Source organism: Grampus griseus (assembly GCF_964374135.1).
Source record: "Grampus griseus genome assembly, chromosome: 11".
In the NCBI taxonomy this organism is placed as follows: domain Eukaryota; kingdom Metazoa; phylum Chordata; class Mammalia; order Artiodactyla; family Delphinidae; genus Grampus; species Grampus griseus.
The window spans coordinates 16344982-16360432 of record NC_139005.1 but is presented as its reverse complement, the minus strand read 5'-3'; positions in this window follow the sequence as shown (position 1 = coordinate 16360432).

Here is a 15451-nt window from a genome sequence, read left to right as displayed (position 1 = left end):
TCTGATACCATAATGATGGATACATGTCATATATCATATAATCAGAAAACTATGTGAGGTTTTTTGCTAATGATATGACCCAAAACTTCAGTCCTGAAGGGTCAGTGTTCTTCATGGTCCTGCCTTTATTGGGTTGCTCTAGTTTTCTACTACATTTACTGTTTGACACAGAAGTACTAAAAGTCTCCATGGAGAATCCTTTGGGCTCCAAATACAATCTTGCCACTACTTTGTAGCAGAAATCTTATTTCAACTTAATAAATTGGGATCAATCAGTTCCTCTCCTGTTGACTCAGTGAGAGAACAAAGTGGCCATGTGGTAGCATCAATTCCAGGTAATGGAAATATCATGTCCTCTGGTCAGAGTATCCCTCATTTGGAAACTACTTCCTCTCAACAAGCAAAACCAAAATTTTAAGACATGGGGAGAAAAATAAGTTGGTTATTGGGTATAATAAGGAGATAATTCCTGCTTCCACCTCTTAATTCAAATACCTATGTATTCTGGCTATAGGATAAACAGCAGCATATACTGTTAGATGGTCAAGAGCATATACTGCATTATATCATACCACATCCCAACAGCTTATTTTCTTTCTTTTTTAAAGTTTATTTTCTTGAAGTATAATTGATTTACAATGTTGTGTTAATTTCTGCTGTACAGCAAAATGATTCAGTTATACATATATGTATACGTTCTTTTTCACCTTCTTTTCCATTATGGTTTATCATAGGATATTGAATATAGTCCCCTGTGCTATATAGTAGGACCTTGTTGTTTATCAGTTCTATATATAATAGTTTGCATCTGCTAATCCCAAACTCCCAATCCATCCCTCCACCTATGCCCATCCCCTTGGCAGTAACAAGTTTCTTCTTTATGTCTGTGAGTCTGTTTCTATTTTGTAGATCACTTCATGTGTATCATATTTTAGATTCCACATATAAGTGATATCATATGGTATTTGTCTTTTTCTTTCTGACTTCACTTGGTATGATAATCTCTAGGTCCAACCATGTTGCTGCAAATGGCATTATTTCATTATTTTTTATGGCTGAGTAATATTCCATTGTATATATGTACCACACCTTCTTTATCCATTCCTCTGTCGATGGGCATTTAGGTTGTTTCCATGTCTTGGCTACTGTGAATAGTGCTGCTGTGAACATAGGGGTGCATGTTTATTTTTAAATTATAGCTTTGTCTGGATATATGCACAGGAGTGGGATTGCCAGATCATAGGCAACTCTGTTTTTAGTTTTTGAAGGAACCTCCATATTGTTCCATAGTGGCTGCACCAATTTATATTGTAGGAGGGTTCCTGTTTCTCAACACCCTCTCCAGCATTTGTTATTTGTGGACTTTTTAATGATGGCCATTTGGACCCCTGTGAGGTGGTACCTCATTGTAGTTTTGATTTGCATTTCTCTAATAATTAGTGGTGTTGAGCATCTTTTCATGTGCTTACTGGCCATCTGTATATCTTCTTTGGAGAAATGTCTATTAAGTTCTTCTGACTATTTTTCAATTGGGCTGTTTGTTTTATTGTTGTTAAGTTGTATGTGCTGTTTGTATTTTGGAGATTCAGCCCTTGTCGGTCACATCATTTGCAAATATTTTCTCCCATTCTGGTTGTCTTTTCATTTTGCTTATGGTCTCCTTTGCTGTGCAAAACTTTTGAGTTTAATTCGGTCCCATTTGTTTATTTTTGTTTTTATTTCTCTTGCCTTGGGAGACTGACCTAAGAAAACATTGGTATGGTTTATGTCAGAGAATGTTTTGCCTATGTTCTTCTCTTCTAGGAGTTTTATGGTGTCATGCCTTATTATTTAAGTCTTTAAGTCATTTTGAGTTTATTTTTGTGTATGGTGTGAGGGTGTGTTCTAATTTTATTGATTTACATGAAGCTGTCCAACTTTCCCAGCACCACTTGCTGAAGAGACTGTTATTTCTCCATTGTATATTCTTGCCTGCTTTGTTGAAGATTAATTGACTGTAGGTGTGTGGGTTTATTTCTGGAGTCTCTTTTCTGTTCCATTGATCTGTATGCCTGTTGTTGTGCCAATACCACACTGTTTTGATTACTTTAGCTTTGTAGTATTGTCTAAAGTTTGGGAGGGTTATGCCTCCTGCCTTGTTCTTTTTCCTTAGGATTGCTTTGGCAATTCTGGATCTTTTATGGTTCCATGTAAACTTCTGGATTATTTGTTCTAGTGCTGTGAAAAATTTGATAGGAATCACATTAAATCTGAACATGGCTTTGGGTAGAATGGCCATTTTAACAATATTCTTCCAGTCCAAGAGCATGGGATATCTTTCCATTTCTTTGAATTAACATCAATTTCCTTTATTAATGTTTTATAGTTCTCAGCATATAAGTCTTACATCTCCTTGGTCAAGTGTATTCCTAAGTATTTTATTGATTTTGATGTGATCTTAAAAGGAATATTTTTGTACTCCCTTTCTGATATTTCATTGTTAGTATAAAGAAATGCAACCTATTTCTGTATGTTAATCTTGTATCCTGCTACCTTGCTGAATTCGTTTATCAGTTCTAGCAATATTTGTGTGGAGTCTTTAGGGTTTTCTATATATAGTATCATGTCATCTTCATATAATGACAGTTTTACCTTTTCTCTTCCAATTTGGATAATTTTTATTTTTTCTAGTCTGATTGCTCTGGCTAGGACTGTCAATTCTATGTTGAATATAAGTGGTGAGAGTGGGCATCATTGCTTTGTTCCTGATTTTAGTAAGAAGGCTTTCAGCCTTTCACTGTTGAGTACTACATTGGCTGTGGGTTTGTCATAAATAGCTTTTATTATATTGAGATATGTTCCCTCAATACCCACTTTGGGAAGAGTTTTTATCATGAAGGGAGGTTGAATTTTATCAAATCCTTTTTCTGAATCTATTGAGATGATCATGTGGTTTTTTCTTTTGTTGTTTTGGTGTATGACATTGATTGATTTGTGTATGTTGAACCATCTTTCTGACCCTGGGATGAATCCAACTTGGTCATTGTGTATGATCTTTTTCATGTGTTGTTGGATTTGGTTTGCTCATATTTTGTTGAGAATATTTGCATCTGTATTCATCAAAGATATTGGCCTGTAATTTTCTTTTTTTGTGTGTGGTATCTTTGTCTGGTTTTGGTATCAGGGTGATGGTGGCTTCATAGAATGTCTTTTGGAGTGCTCCCTCTGCTTCAATCTTTAGGAAGAGTTTGAGAAGAATAGAATTCACCTGTGAAGCCAAAAGTCCTGGACTTTTTTTTAGGGAGTGTTTTAATTTCAGATTCTATTTCATTTCTAGTGATTGGTCTGTTCAAATTATCTGTTTCTTCTTGATTCAGTTTTGGTGGACTGTATGTTTCTAGAAACTTGTCCATTTCTTCTAAGTTGTTGAATTTGTTGGCATATAATTGTTCATAGAATTCTCTTAAGGTTTTTTGTATTTCCACACTATTATTTCTCCTTTTTCATTTCTTATTTTGTTTATTTGGGTCCTCTCTCTTTTCTTCTTGGTGAGCCTGGCCAGAGGTTTTTCAGTTTTGTTTACACTTTCAAAGAACTAGTTCTTGGTTTTATTGATTTTTTTCTATTGTTTATCTCTATACTATTTATTTCCTCTCTGAAATTTATTATTTCCTTCCTTCTGCTGACTTTAGGTTTTGTTTGTTCTTCTTTTTCTAATTCTTTTAGGTAGTAGATTAGGTTGTTTATTTGAGGTTTTTCTTTCTTTTTGTTTCTTTTTGTTTTTTTTTTGAGGAAGGCCTGTATTGTTATGAACTTCCCTCTGAGAACTGCTTTTGATGCATCCCATAGATTTTGTATGGTTGTATTCTCATTTCATTTGTCTCAAGGTATGTTTTAATTTCCTCTTTAATTTCATCATTGACCCATTGTTATTTTTAGTAGCATATTGTTTACTCTCCATGTATTCATGTTATTCTCATTTCTTTTTCTGTGGCTGCCTTCTAGTTTCATGCCACTGTGATCAGAAAAGATGCTTGAAATAATTTCTATACTCTTAAATTTGTTAAGGCTTATTTTGTGCCCCAGTGTATGGTCAGTCCTGGAGAGTGTTCCATGTGCACTTGAAAAGAATGTTTATTCTGGTTTTTTTTGGATGTAATGTCTTGAAAATGTCAGTTAAGTCTAACTGTCCTATTGTATCATTTAGGATCTCTGTTGCCTTACTGATATTCTGTCTAGGAGATCTGTCCATTAGTGTGAGTAGGGTGTTAAAGTCTCCTACTATGATTGTATTCCCTTCAATTTCTCCCTTTATATCTGTTGTTTTATGTATTTGAGTGCTCCTATATTGGGTGCATATATGTTGACGGGTGTAATATCCTTTTCTTGTATTGATGCTTTTATCATTATATAGTGTCCTTTATCTTTCTTTATGGCCTTTGTTTTAAAGTATACTTTGATATGAGTATTGCGAGCTGCTTTCCTGTCATTTCCATTTGCATGAAATATCATTTTTCATACCATCACTTTCAATCTATATGTGTCCTTTGCCCTAAAGTGGGTCTCTTGTAGGCAGCACATTGTAGGCTCTTGTTTTTATATCCAGTCTGGCACTCTGTCTTTTTTTTTATATATATACAGCAGGTTCTTATTAGTTATCTATTTTAAACATATTAGTGTATATATGTCAATACCAGTCTCCCAATTCATCCCACCACCCCCTGCTGCTTTCCCACCGTGGTGTCCATTCATTTGTTCTCTACACCTGTGTCTCTATTTTTGCCCTGAAAACCAGTTCATCTGTACCATTTTTCTAGATTCCACATATATGCGTTAATATACAATATTTGTTTTTCTTTTTCTGACTTACTTCACTCTGTATGACAGTCTCTATGTCCATCCACGTCTCTACAAATATTCCAATTTTGTTCCTTTTTATGGCTGAGTAATATTCCATTGTATATATGTGAAACATCCTCTTTATCCATTCATCTGTCGATGGGCATTTAGTTTGCTTCCATGACCTGGCTATTGTAAATAGTGCTGCAATGAACATCGGGGTGAATGTGTCTTTTTGAATTATGGTTTTCTCTGGGTATATGCCCAGTAGTGGGATTGCTGGGTCATATGGTAATTGTATTTGAAGTTTTTAAGGAACCTCCATACTGTTCTCCATAGTGGCTGTATCAATTTACATTCCCACCAACAGTGCAAGAGGGTTCCGTTATCTCCACACCCTCTCCATCATTTGTTGTTTGTAGATTTTCTGATGATGCCCATTCTAACTGGTATGAGGTGATACCTCATTGTAGTTTTGATTTGCATTTCTCTAATAATTAGTGATGTTGAGCAGCTTTTCTTGTACTTCTTGGCCATCTGTATGTCTTCTTTGGAGAAATGTCTATTTAGGTCTTCTGCCCATTTTTGGATTGGGTTGTTTGTTTTCTTAATATTGAGCCTCATGAGCTGTTTATATATTTTGGAGATTAATCCTTTGTCCATTGATTCGTTTGCAAATATTTTCTCCCATTCTGAGGTTGTCTTTTTGTCTTGTTTATGGTTTCTGTTGCTGTGAATAGGCTTTGAAGTTTCATTAGGTCCCTTTTGTTTATTTTTGTTTTTATTTCCATTACTCTAGGAGGTGGATCAAAAAAGATCTTGCTGTGATTTATGTCAAAGAGTGTTCTTCCTATGCTTTCTTCTAAGACTTTTATAGTGTCCGGTCTTACATTTAGGTCTCTAATCCATTCTGAGTTTATTTTTGTGTATGGTGTTAGGGAGTGTTCTAATTTCATTCTTTTACATGTAGCTGTCCAGTTTTCCCAGCACCACTTATTGAACAGACTGTCTTTTCTCTATGGTATATCCTTGCCTCCTTTGTCATAGATTAGTTGACCATAGGTGCGTGGGTTTATCTCTGGGCTTTCTGTCTTGTTCCATTGATCTATGTTTCTGTTTTTGTGCCAGTACCATATTGTCTTGATTACTGTAGCTTTGTAGTATAGTGTGAAGTCAGGGAGTCTGATTCCTCCAGCTCTGTTTTTTTCCCTCAAGACTGCTTTGGCTATTCGGGGTCTTTTGTGTCTCCATACAAATTTTAACATTTTTAGTTCTAGTACTGTAAAAAATGCCATTGGTAATTTGATAGGGATTGCATCGAATCTGCAGATTGCTTTAGGTAGTATAGTCATTTCACAATATTGATTCTTCCAATCCAAGAACATGGAATATCTCTCCATCTGTTGGTATCATCTGTAATTTCTTTCATCAGTGTCTTATAGTTTTCTGCATACAGGTCTTTTGTCTCCATAGGTAGGTTTATTCCTAGGTATTTTATTCTTTTCATTGCAGTGGTAAATGGGAGTGTTTCCTTAATTTCTCTTTCAGATTTTTCATCATTACTGTATAGGAATGCAAGAGATTTCTGTACATTAATTTTGTATTCTTCAACTTTACCAAATTCATTGATTAGCTCTAGTAGTTTTCTGGTGGCATCTTTAGGATGCTCTATGTATAGTATCATGTCATCTGCAAACAGTGACAGTTTTACTTCTTCTTTTCCAATTTGTATTCCTTTTATTTCTTTTTCTTCTCTGATTGCCATGGCTACGACTTCCAAAACTATGTTGAATAATAGTGGTGAGAGTGGACATCCTTGTCTTGTACCTGATCTTAGAGGAAATGCTTTCAGTTTTTCTCCATTGAGAATGATGTTTGCTGTGGGTTTGTCATATATGGCCTTTATTATGTTGAGGTAGGTTCCCTCTATGCCCACTTTCTGTGGACTTTTTATCATAAATGGGTGTTGAATTTTGTCAAAAGCTTTTTCTGCATCTATTGAGATGATCATATGGTCTTTATTCTTCAATTTGTTAATATGGTGTATCACATTTATTGATTTGCGTATATTGAAGAATCCTTGCATCCCTGGGATAAATCCCACTTGATCATGGTGTATGATCCTTTTAATGTGTTGTTGGATTCTGTTCGCTAGTATTTTGTTGAGGATTTTTGCATGTATATGCATCAGTGATATTGGTCTTTAATTTTCTTTTTTTGTAGTATCTCTGTCTGGTTTTGGTATCAGGGTGATGGTGGCTTCATAGAATGAGTTTGGGAGTGTTCCTTCCTCTGCAGTATTTTGGAAGAGTTTGAGAAGGATGGGTGTTAGCTCTTCTCTAAATGTTTGGTAGAATTCACCTGTGAAGCCATCTGGTCCTGGACTTTTGTTTGTTGGAAGATTTTTAATCACAGTTTCAATTTCATTACTTGTGATGGACTGTTCATGTTTTCTATTTCTTCCTGGTTCAGTCTTGGAGGGTTATACCTTTATAAGAATTTGTCCATTTCTTCCAGGTTGTCCATTTTATTGGCATAGAGTTGTTTGTAGTAGTCTCTTAGGGTGCTTTGTATTTCTGTGGTGTCTGCTGTAACTTCTCCTTTTTCATTTCTAATTTTATTGATTTGAGTCCTCTCCCTCTTTTTCTTGATGAGTCTGCCTAATGGTTTATCAATTTTATCTCCTCAAAGAACCAGCTTTTAGTTTTATTGATCTTTGCTATTGTTTTCTTTGTCTCTATTTCATTTATATCTGCTCTTATCTTTATGATTTCTTTCCTTCTGCTAACTTTGGGTTTTGTTTGTTCTTCTTTCTCTAGTTCCTTTAGGTGTAACGTTAGATTGTTTATTTGAGATTTTTCTTGTTTCTTGAGGTACAATTGTATTGCTATAAACTTCCCTCTTAGAACTGCTTTTGATGCATCCCATAGGTTTTGGATCGTCTTGTTTTTGTTGTCATTTGTCTCTAGGTATTTTCTGATTTCCTCTTTGATCTTTAGTGATCTCTTGGTTATTTAGTAATGTATTGTTTAGCTTCCATGTGTTTGTGTTTTTTATATTTTTTTCCCTGTAATTCATTTCTAATCTCATAGCGTTTTGGTCAGAAAAGATGCTTGATTTGATTTCAATTTTCTTAAATTTACTGAGGCTTGATTTGTGACCCAAGGTGTGATCTATATCCTAGAGAATGTTCCGTGCGCACTTGAGAAGTGTAATCTCTTTTTGGATGGAATGTCCTATAAATATCAATTAAATCTATCTGGTCTATTGTGTCATTTAAAGCTTGTTTCCTTATTTATTTTCATTTTGGATGGTCTGACCATTGGTGTAAGTGAGGTGTTAAAGCCCCCCACTATTATTGTGTTACTGTCGATTTTCTCTTTTATAGCTGTTAGCAGTTGCCTTATGTATTGAGATGCTCCTATGTTGGGTGCATATATATTTATAATTGTTATATCTTCTTCTTGGATTGATCCCTTGATCATTATGTAGTGTCCTTCCTTGTCTCTTGTAACATTCTTTATTTTAAAGTCTATTTTATCTGATATGAGTATTGCTACTCCAACTTTCTTTTGATTTCTATTTGCATGGAATATCTTTTTCCATCGCCTCACTTTCAGTCTATGTGTGTCCCTAGGTCTGAAGTGGGTCTCCTGTAGACAGCATATATATGGGTCTTGTTTTTGTATCCATTCAGCAAATCTGTATCTTTTAGTTGGAGCACTTAATCCATTCACGTTTAAGGTAATTATCAATATGTATGTTCCTATGACCATTTTCTTAATTGTTTGTTTTTGTAGGTCCTTTTCTTCTCTTGTGTTTCCCACTTAGAGAAGTTCCTTTAGCATTTGTTGTAGAGCTGCTTTGGTGGTGCTGACTTCTCTTAGCTTTTGTTTGTCTGTAAAGCTTTTGATTTCTCCATCAAATCTGAATGAGATCCTTGCCAGGTAGAGTAATCTTGGTTGTAGTGTCTTCTCTTTCATCACTTTAAGTATATCATGCCACTTCCTTCTGGCTTGTAGAGTTTCTGCTGATAAATCAGCTGTTAATCTTATGGGAGTTTCCTTGTATGTTATTTTTCGTTTTTCCCTTGCTGCTTTCAATAATTTTTCTTTGTCTTTAATTTTTGCCAGTTTGATTACCATGTGTCTCAGTGTGTTTATCCTTGGATTTATCCTGTATGGGACTCTCTGTGCTTCCTGGACTTGGGTGGCTATTTCCTTTCCCATGTTAGGGAAGTTTTCTACTATAATGTCTTCAGATATTTTCTCGGGTCCTTTCTCTCTTCTCCTTCTGGGATCCCCTATAATGCGAATGTTGTTGCGTTTAATGTTGTCCCAGAGGTCTCTTATGCTATCTTCATTTCTTTTCATTCTTTTTTCTTTATTATGTTCTGCAGCAGTGAATTCCACCATTCTGTCTTGCAGGTCACTTATCCGTCCTTCTGCCTCAGTTATTCTGCTGTTGATTCTTCCTAGTGTAGTTTTCATTTCAGTTATTGTATTGTTTATCTCTGTTTGCTTGTTCTTTAATTCTTCTAGGTCTTTGTTAAACATTTCTTGCATCTTCTCCATCTTTGCCTCCATTCTTTTTCCGAGGTCCTGGATCATCTTCACTATCATTATTCTGAATTCTTTTTCTGGAAGGTAGCCTATCTCCACTTCCTTTAGTTGTTTTTCTGCAGTTTTATCTTGTTCCTTCATCTGGTACATAGCCCTGTGCCTTTTCATCTTGTCTGTATTTCTGTGAATGTGGCTTTTGTTCCACAGGCTTCAGGACTGTAGTTCTTGCTTCTGCTGTCTGCCCTCTGGTGGATGAGGCTAGCTAAGAGGCTTGTGCAAGTTTCCTGATGGGGCAGACTGGTGGTGGGTAGAGCTGACTGTTGCTCTGATGGGCAGAGCTCAGTAAAACTTATTCTGCTTGACTGCTGATGGGTGGGGCTGGGTTCCCTCCCTGTTGGTTGTTTGGCCTGAGGCAACCCAACACTGGAGCCTACCTAGGCTCTTTGGTGGTGCTAATTGCAGACTCTGGGAGGGCTCATGCCAAGGAGCACTTCCCAGAACCTCCGTTGCCAGCATCCCTGTCCCCATGGTGAGCCACAGCCACCCCCCACCTCTGCAGGAGACCCTCCAACACTAGCAGGTAGGTCTGGTTCAGTCTCCCCTGGGGTCACTACTCCTTCCCCTGGGTCCCAATGTGCACACTACTTTGTGTGTGCCCTCCAAGAGTGGAGTCTCTGTTTCCCCCAGTCCTGTCGAAGTCCTGCAATCAAATCCCACTAGCCTTCAAATTCTGATTCTCTAGGAATTGCTCCTCCCATTGCCAGACCCCCAGGTTGGGAAGCCTGACGTGGGGCTCAGAACCTTCACTCCAGTGAGTGGACTTCTGTGATATAAGTGTTCTCCAGTGTGTGAGTCACCCACCCAGCAGTTATGGGATTTGATTTTACTCTGATTGCACCCATCTTACCATCTCATTGTGGCTTCTCCTTTGTCTTTGGATGTGGGGTATCTTTTTTGGTGAGTTCCAGTGTCTTCCTGTCAATGAATGTCCAGCAGCTAGTTGTGATTCTGGTGTTCTCACAAGAGGGAGTGAGAGCACATCCTTCTACTCTGCCATCTTGGTTCAGGGCCCTGTATACTCGCTTATTTAGATGATTTACTTCCCAATTGTCATTACTTATTCCTATAGATTTTTGCTTCTTTTCTGTTTAGAAAAAGTCCTTTCAGTATTTCTTTTAGGATAAGTTTAGTATTGCTGTATTCTTTTAGTTTTTGCTTGTCTCAGAAACTCTTTATCTCTCTTTCTATTCTAAGTGATAATCTTGTTGGGTAGAATATCCTGGGTTGCAAATTTTTCCCTTTCAGAACTTTGAATATATCTTGCCACTCCATTCTAGCCTGCAATGTTTCTGTAGAGGAATCAGCGATACCCTTATAGCGGTTCACTCATAATTAACTCTTTGTTTTTCTCTTGCTGCCTTTGAATCCTCACTTTGTCTTTAACTTTTGCCATTTTAATTATAATATGTGTTGGTGTAGGTCTGTTTGGGTTCATCTTGTTTGGGACCCTCTGTGCTTCCTGTACCTGGATATCTCTTTCCTTCTTTAGATTTGGTTTCAGCAATAATTTCTTCAAATGCATTTTTGATCCCCTTTTCTCTTTCTTGTCCTTCGGGAATCCCTATGATGCTCAGGTCGGCATGCTTTATATTATCCCATAGGTCTCTTATATTGCTTTCATTTTTTTCATTTGGCTTTCTGTCTGCTGTTCTGCTTGGGTGATTTCCATTATCCTATCTTCCAGACCACTTATTCATTTTTCTGCCTTATTCAGTCTGCTTTTTATTACCTTTAGCTCAGCTTTCATCTCAGTAAGTGAATTTTCTAATTTTTCTTGGCCTCTCTTTATAGTTTCTTGTTCCTATTTACAGTAATCTGCATTTTAATCGATATCCTTTCTTAATTCCTTCAGTATTTTCATTATCTCTTTTTTGAACCTGGTGTCTATTAGACTGAAGTGTTCTGTTTTATTGTTTGCTTTTTCAGGGGAATTCACTTAATCTTTAAATTTGGAGCAGTTTCTCTGCTTCTTCATTTTACTTATATTTCTCTTACTCTATATAATTAGGAGAAAAAAATTATCTACTGTGTTCTTGGAGAGCTATTTTTATGTGGATGCATCCCTGTGTAGACTGTGTGGGTTTAATATCTTTGGTGCAAGGGCTGTTTTTAATGTGGATGCCTTCCACCTCTTTTCTCCATGTGTGCTGGCCATTATCCCCTTGATAGGGGGTGTGACTTGTGTTGTGGTGATCAGAGCCTGCACTGGCTGTTGTGCAAGAACTCCTCTTTGCTCTGTGATTGTCACAACCCTTTTGGGAGCAGGTCTCCTCCTTAGATGCTGGAGTAGAAGTCTCCAGATCCATTTCTGAACTGTGGTGTGAGGTAGGCGAGATATTGGAGCACTCCCACTGGGAGAGGAGCCACTGAGTATTCCTCCACCAGAGCTGTCCAGCAGGATATGAGCTCTGTGGTGTCTCTCTTTCACTCGTTGTGTGGACTCACAAAGTTTACTGTTTGGGGCACCACCTTCAGCCCCGCCTCAACCATGGGAAGGCTGGCAATCGGCCCTAATATGCCTGAGGCATTTTTTTCACAAAGCCACCAGCATACATCCATAGGCTCAGATCCACTGAAGTCAGCTACCAGGAGCACAGTAGTCATACACCTGGACCTGCTGTGGGAGCCATGGAGGCAGCCTAGACCCTGGCCCAGCCCAGACTCCATGTACACATACCCACAGAGCCCACAGCTTCTAAGGTCAGACCCATCCCAGCCAGGGAGCACCCATTGTTCACTCAGATGTCCTGCAGGTGCTGAGTTTACAAAGCCATTTGGTGGTGGCATAAATCCACATATCTCACAGCCACAGGGAGAGCGCTCATATTTCAGCCCTGCTTCCTGAGTTGCTTGGCTCCTGGTGATCAGCTCTGATTTTAGTCCTGCCTCTGCATGTGGTCAACCCACTGGCGCTTGTGCACTCTCAGAACTCGTAGAAGGGGTGCTGAGCCAGATGAGAGTGCTTGGCAAAAGGGCTGCTGTGGCGGGCCCTGCCCTTCCTTTTGCTTGCATGTGCATTAATAATGGGGTTTCAGTGGCGGCACCATGCCCACCATGAGGATGCAAAGAGTTAGACTGCAATGCTGGGCCCTACCCCTCCCTTTGCATACTCCTTAACAATGGCGCTTAGCTTCTATGGCAGGCTCAGGCTTCTTCTGTGTACACCCCCGGTTGCGGTGGTACTCCACTCTAGCCCCTTCAGGCTGTCTCTGCACAGCCAACCTCAGTCCTGTCCCTGGGTCTTTCCTCTAAGGCCTGAGTTTCAGCATCCAGCCCCTGCCCATACCAGTGGATGCAGGGGCTTGGGAGTGCAGGGTGGTGACACGGACTGTCTGTGCAGGTCTCTCTCTGTTCTGCCTGCCACAAACCAGTTGATGTGCTCTCCTCCGAGCCTGTGAGGCTCCCTTTCTTTCCCAGCTCATCTCCATACCTGTGAGGGGGCTTCTAAGAGTGCAGGAACCTTTCCTCTTTCACAGCTCCCTCCCAGGGGTGCAGGTCCTGCTTCTTTTTTTTTCCCCTTTTGTCCTACCCAGTTACGTGGAGATCTTTCTTGCACTCTTAGGCGTCTGAGATCTTGTGCCAGCCTTCAGTAGGTATTCTGTGAGAATTGTCCCACATGTAGATGTATTGTTGATGTATTTGTGGGAGGAGGTCAGCTCCAGGTCCTTCTATCCCACCATCTTGATTGGAACACCCAACAGCTTATTTTCAATAGGCTGTTGCAACATTCTCAAGACTGGGCCTTTCCTGCTTTCCCCATTGCCACTGCTGACTTTTTAAAACTGACCTGCCTGTTTCATTGTGGACATGAGCTTTCTTGATGTGGAACAGCTGTGTAGTCCATATGCCTTCATTATCTTTACTGTGTTCCTCATTCTTTTCATGATTTGTGGAAGGTTAAATTATAGCCACCAAAGTTGTCTACCCCCTAATCCCCAAGAAACTGTAAATATGTTAAATTACATGGCAAAAGAGACTTTTCAGATGTAGTTCATGTTAAAGACCTTAATACAGGGAGAGAATCTTGGATCATTTGGGTCCAGTATAATCACATGAGTCCTTAAAAGCAGAGAACTTTCAAAAGCTAGAGACAGAGAGGATGCAGCAGCAGCTGAAGTTAGAAAGTCTCAGGGTGTAAGAATGAATCACATGCCATCGCTGGTTTGAAGATGGGGTGGGGGCTGGGTGAGAGGAGAAATGCCTGGAGGAGTGAGGTGACCTTAAGAAGCTGAGAGAGGTTCCCAGAGGACAGCCAGCAAAGGAATGGGACGTTAGCTCTGTCATTGGAAGGAACTCTATTCTGCCAGCAAGCTGAATGATTCTAGAGACTTCAGAAAAGAGGTCAGGCTGGCAAACACTTGATTTCAGTCTTGTGAGAGACCCAAAGCAGAGAGTCCAGCCAAGCCCATCTGGACTTCTGACTGACAGAGTTGTGAGCTAATAAATTTGCCTTATTTTAAGTTACCAAGGTTGTGGTAAATTATTCTGGCAGAAATAGAAAACTAATGCATAATCTTTATCTGCCTTGAAGTCCCCGAAGACCAGAGCCCAAGCCTTCAATGAATTCACCTTTGGCATCTGGTGGGGAAGAGCCAGTCAGTTTGACAATGGAGGAAGGAGCAATCCCATTTCCTGAGTGTAACTACAAAGTATGAAGCAATACGCCCCTCCCCCATCCAGTTCTGTCTGGTCCCAGTAGCCCAGAGGATCCCAGACAGCACAGGCCACTCGACAACTCTTCACATCTGTCAGATTTCAGCAGAAGTGGACCTGGGTTTCCTCTCTTAAGCCATCAATGATGTAAGAAAGAATGATCTGGACATGGAGTGGTTCCAGGACTAAAAGAAGCAAGACTGTTGCTTAAAACTATCCTAACAGGCAGAAAGTTCTCTAATCATTTAAGAACTGATTACATTTTTTCTTTTCATTGGTCAGGGTGTGGTACCCATTTCCTAAGCTCCACCTCATGTGGTTCAGTGGGCATAGGGGTGATCTGTAGGGTTGGACCAAGTATGGATTAGTGTGACCAAGGACACGCTAATCTGATCTCTGAGGCTATTTCAGACAATGGCCTTGGCCATCCCTTTCCTCTGGCCTGGATCTCAGGCTCCATTAGAGCTTACCAATCATCACCTCTTACCCCATCATGTAAATTAACTTTTCCTTACCTAAGGCCAGTTTGACAGTACCTAAACACAGGAAGGAGATGAAAGTTCAGACTGGACCTAGTTATGGTCTCCCTTCCACTGAGGACCAGAGCATCACCATAAGAGGAAAGCCCTGGGAGAGGGATAAAATCCAGAACTCAAAAAGACATAGTCAATCTTGCTCTGTTGTGCTGCGTGTAGTTGGAAGAATTTGTGTATGCACAAAGGGAGAAAGAAAATGTATTTATAGAGTGTGAAAATCCCCTACTAATTTGATTTGCCTAAGATATAGAAATATAAATTATTAATGGCTGGTTCCTTTGCTGGGGACATGGTTTGAGGCCTGAGTGAAGGGAACTTTGAATATAACAGGCTTAGACATTAGAATTTTGTTTCGTAGGTAATCGGGAAATCAGTGTGTGTAGATTGAAGAATTGACTCCTTGGGAACTTTGGGTAGAAATTGCATTTTGCTTTTGTTTGTTTCAGAGAACTATATTTGAGTGTTTTCAAACCATTCAGAATTTTGTAAAGCTTTTTATATATGTAGACCAAAAACAATTCTGAGTCTGTACAACCAAATATCCTGTATATTGGGCATTCACAGACAAACTTGATAGGATAAATTGTAGCATTCATAGTATAAATGGCAGCACTGTGTGTTTCACAGGACCCTGAAGCTGACTATTAGAAATCTGGTTATCTTGGTTTTGGTGCTAACTATTCTATTAGAGAAAGGGCACAGCTTAGCTGCAGAAAGTTAGATGAAGATTAATGCAGCTAAGAATTCATCAGAGACAGGGAGAGGGATGTGACCATGGGAATAGAAGTCTCCAAGAGTTCTTGGAAATTGTAGGAGGGTCAG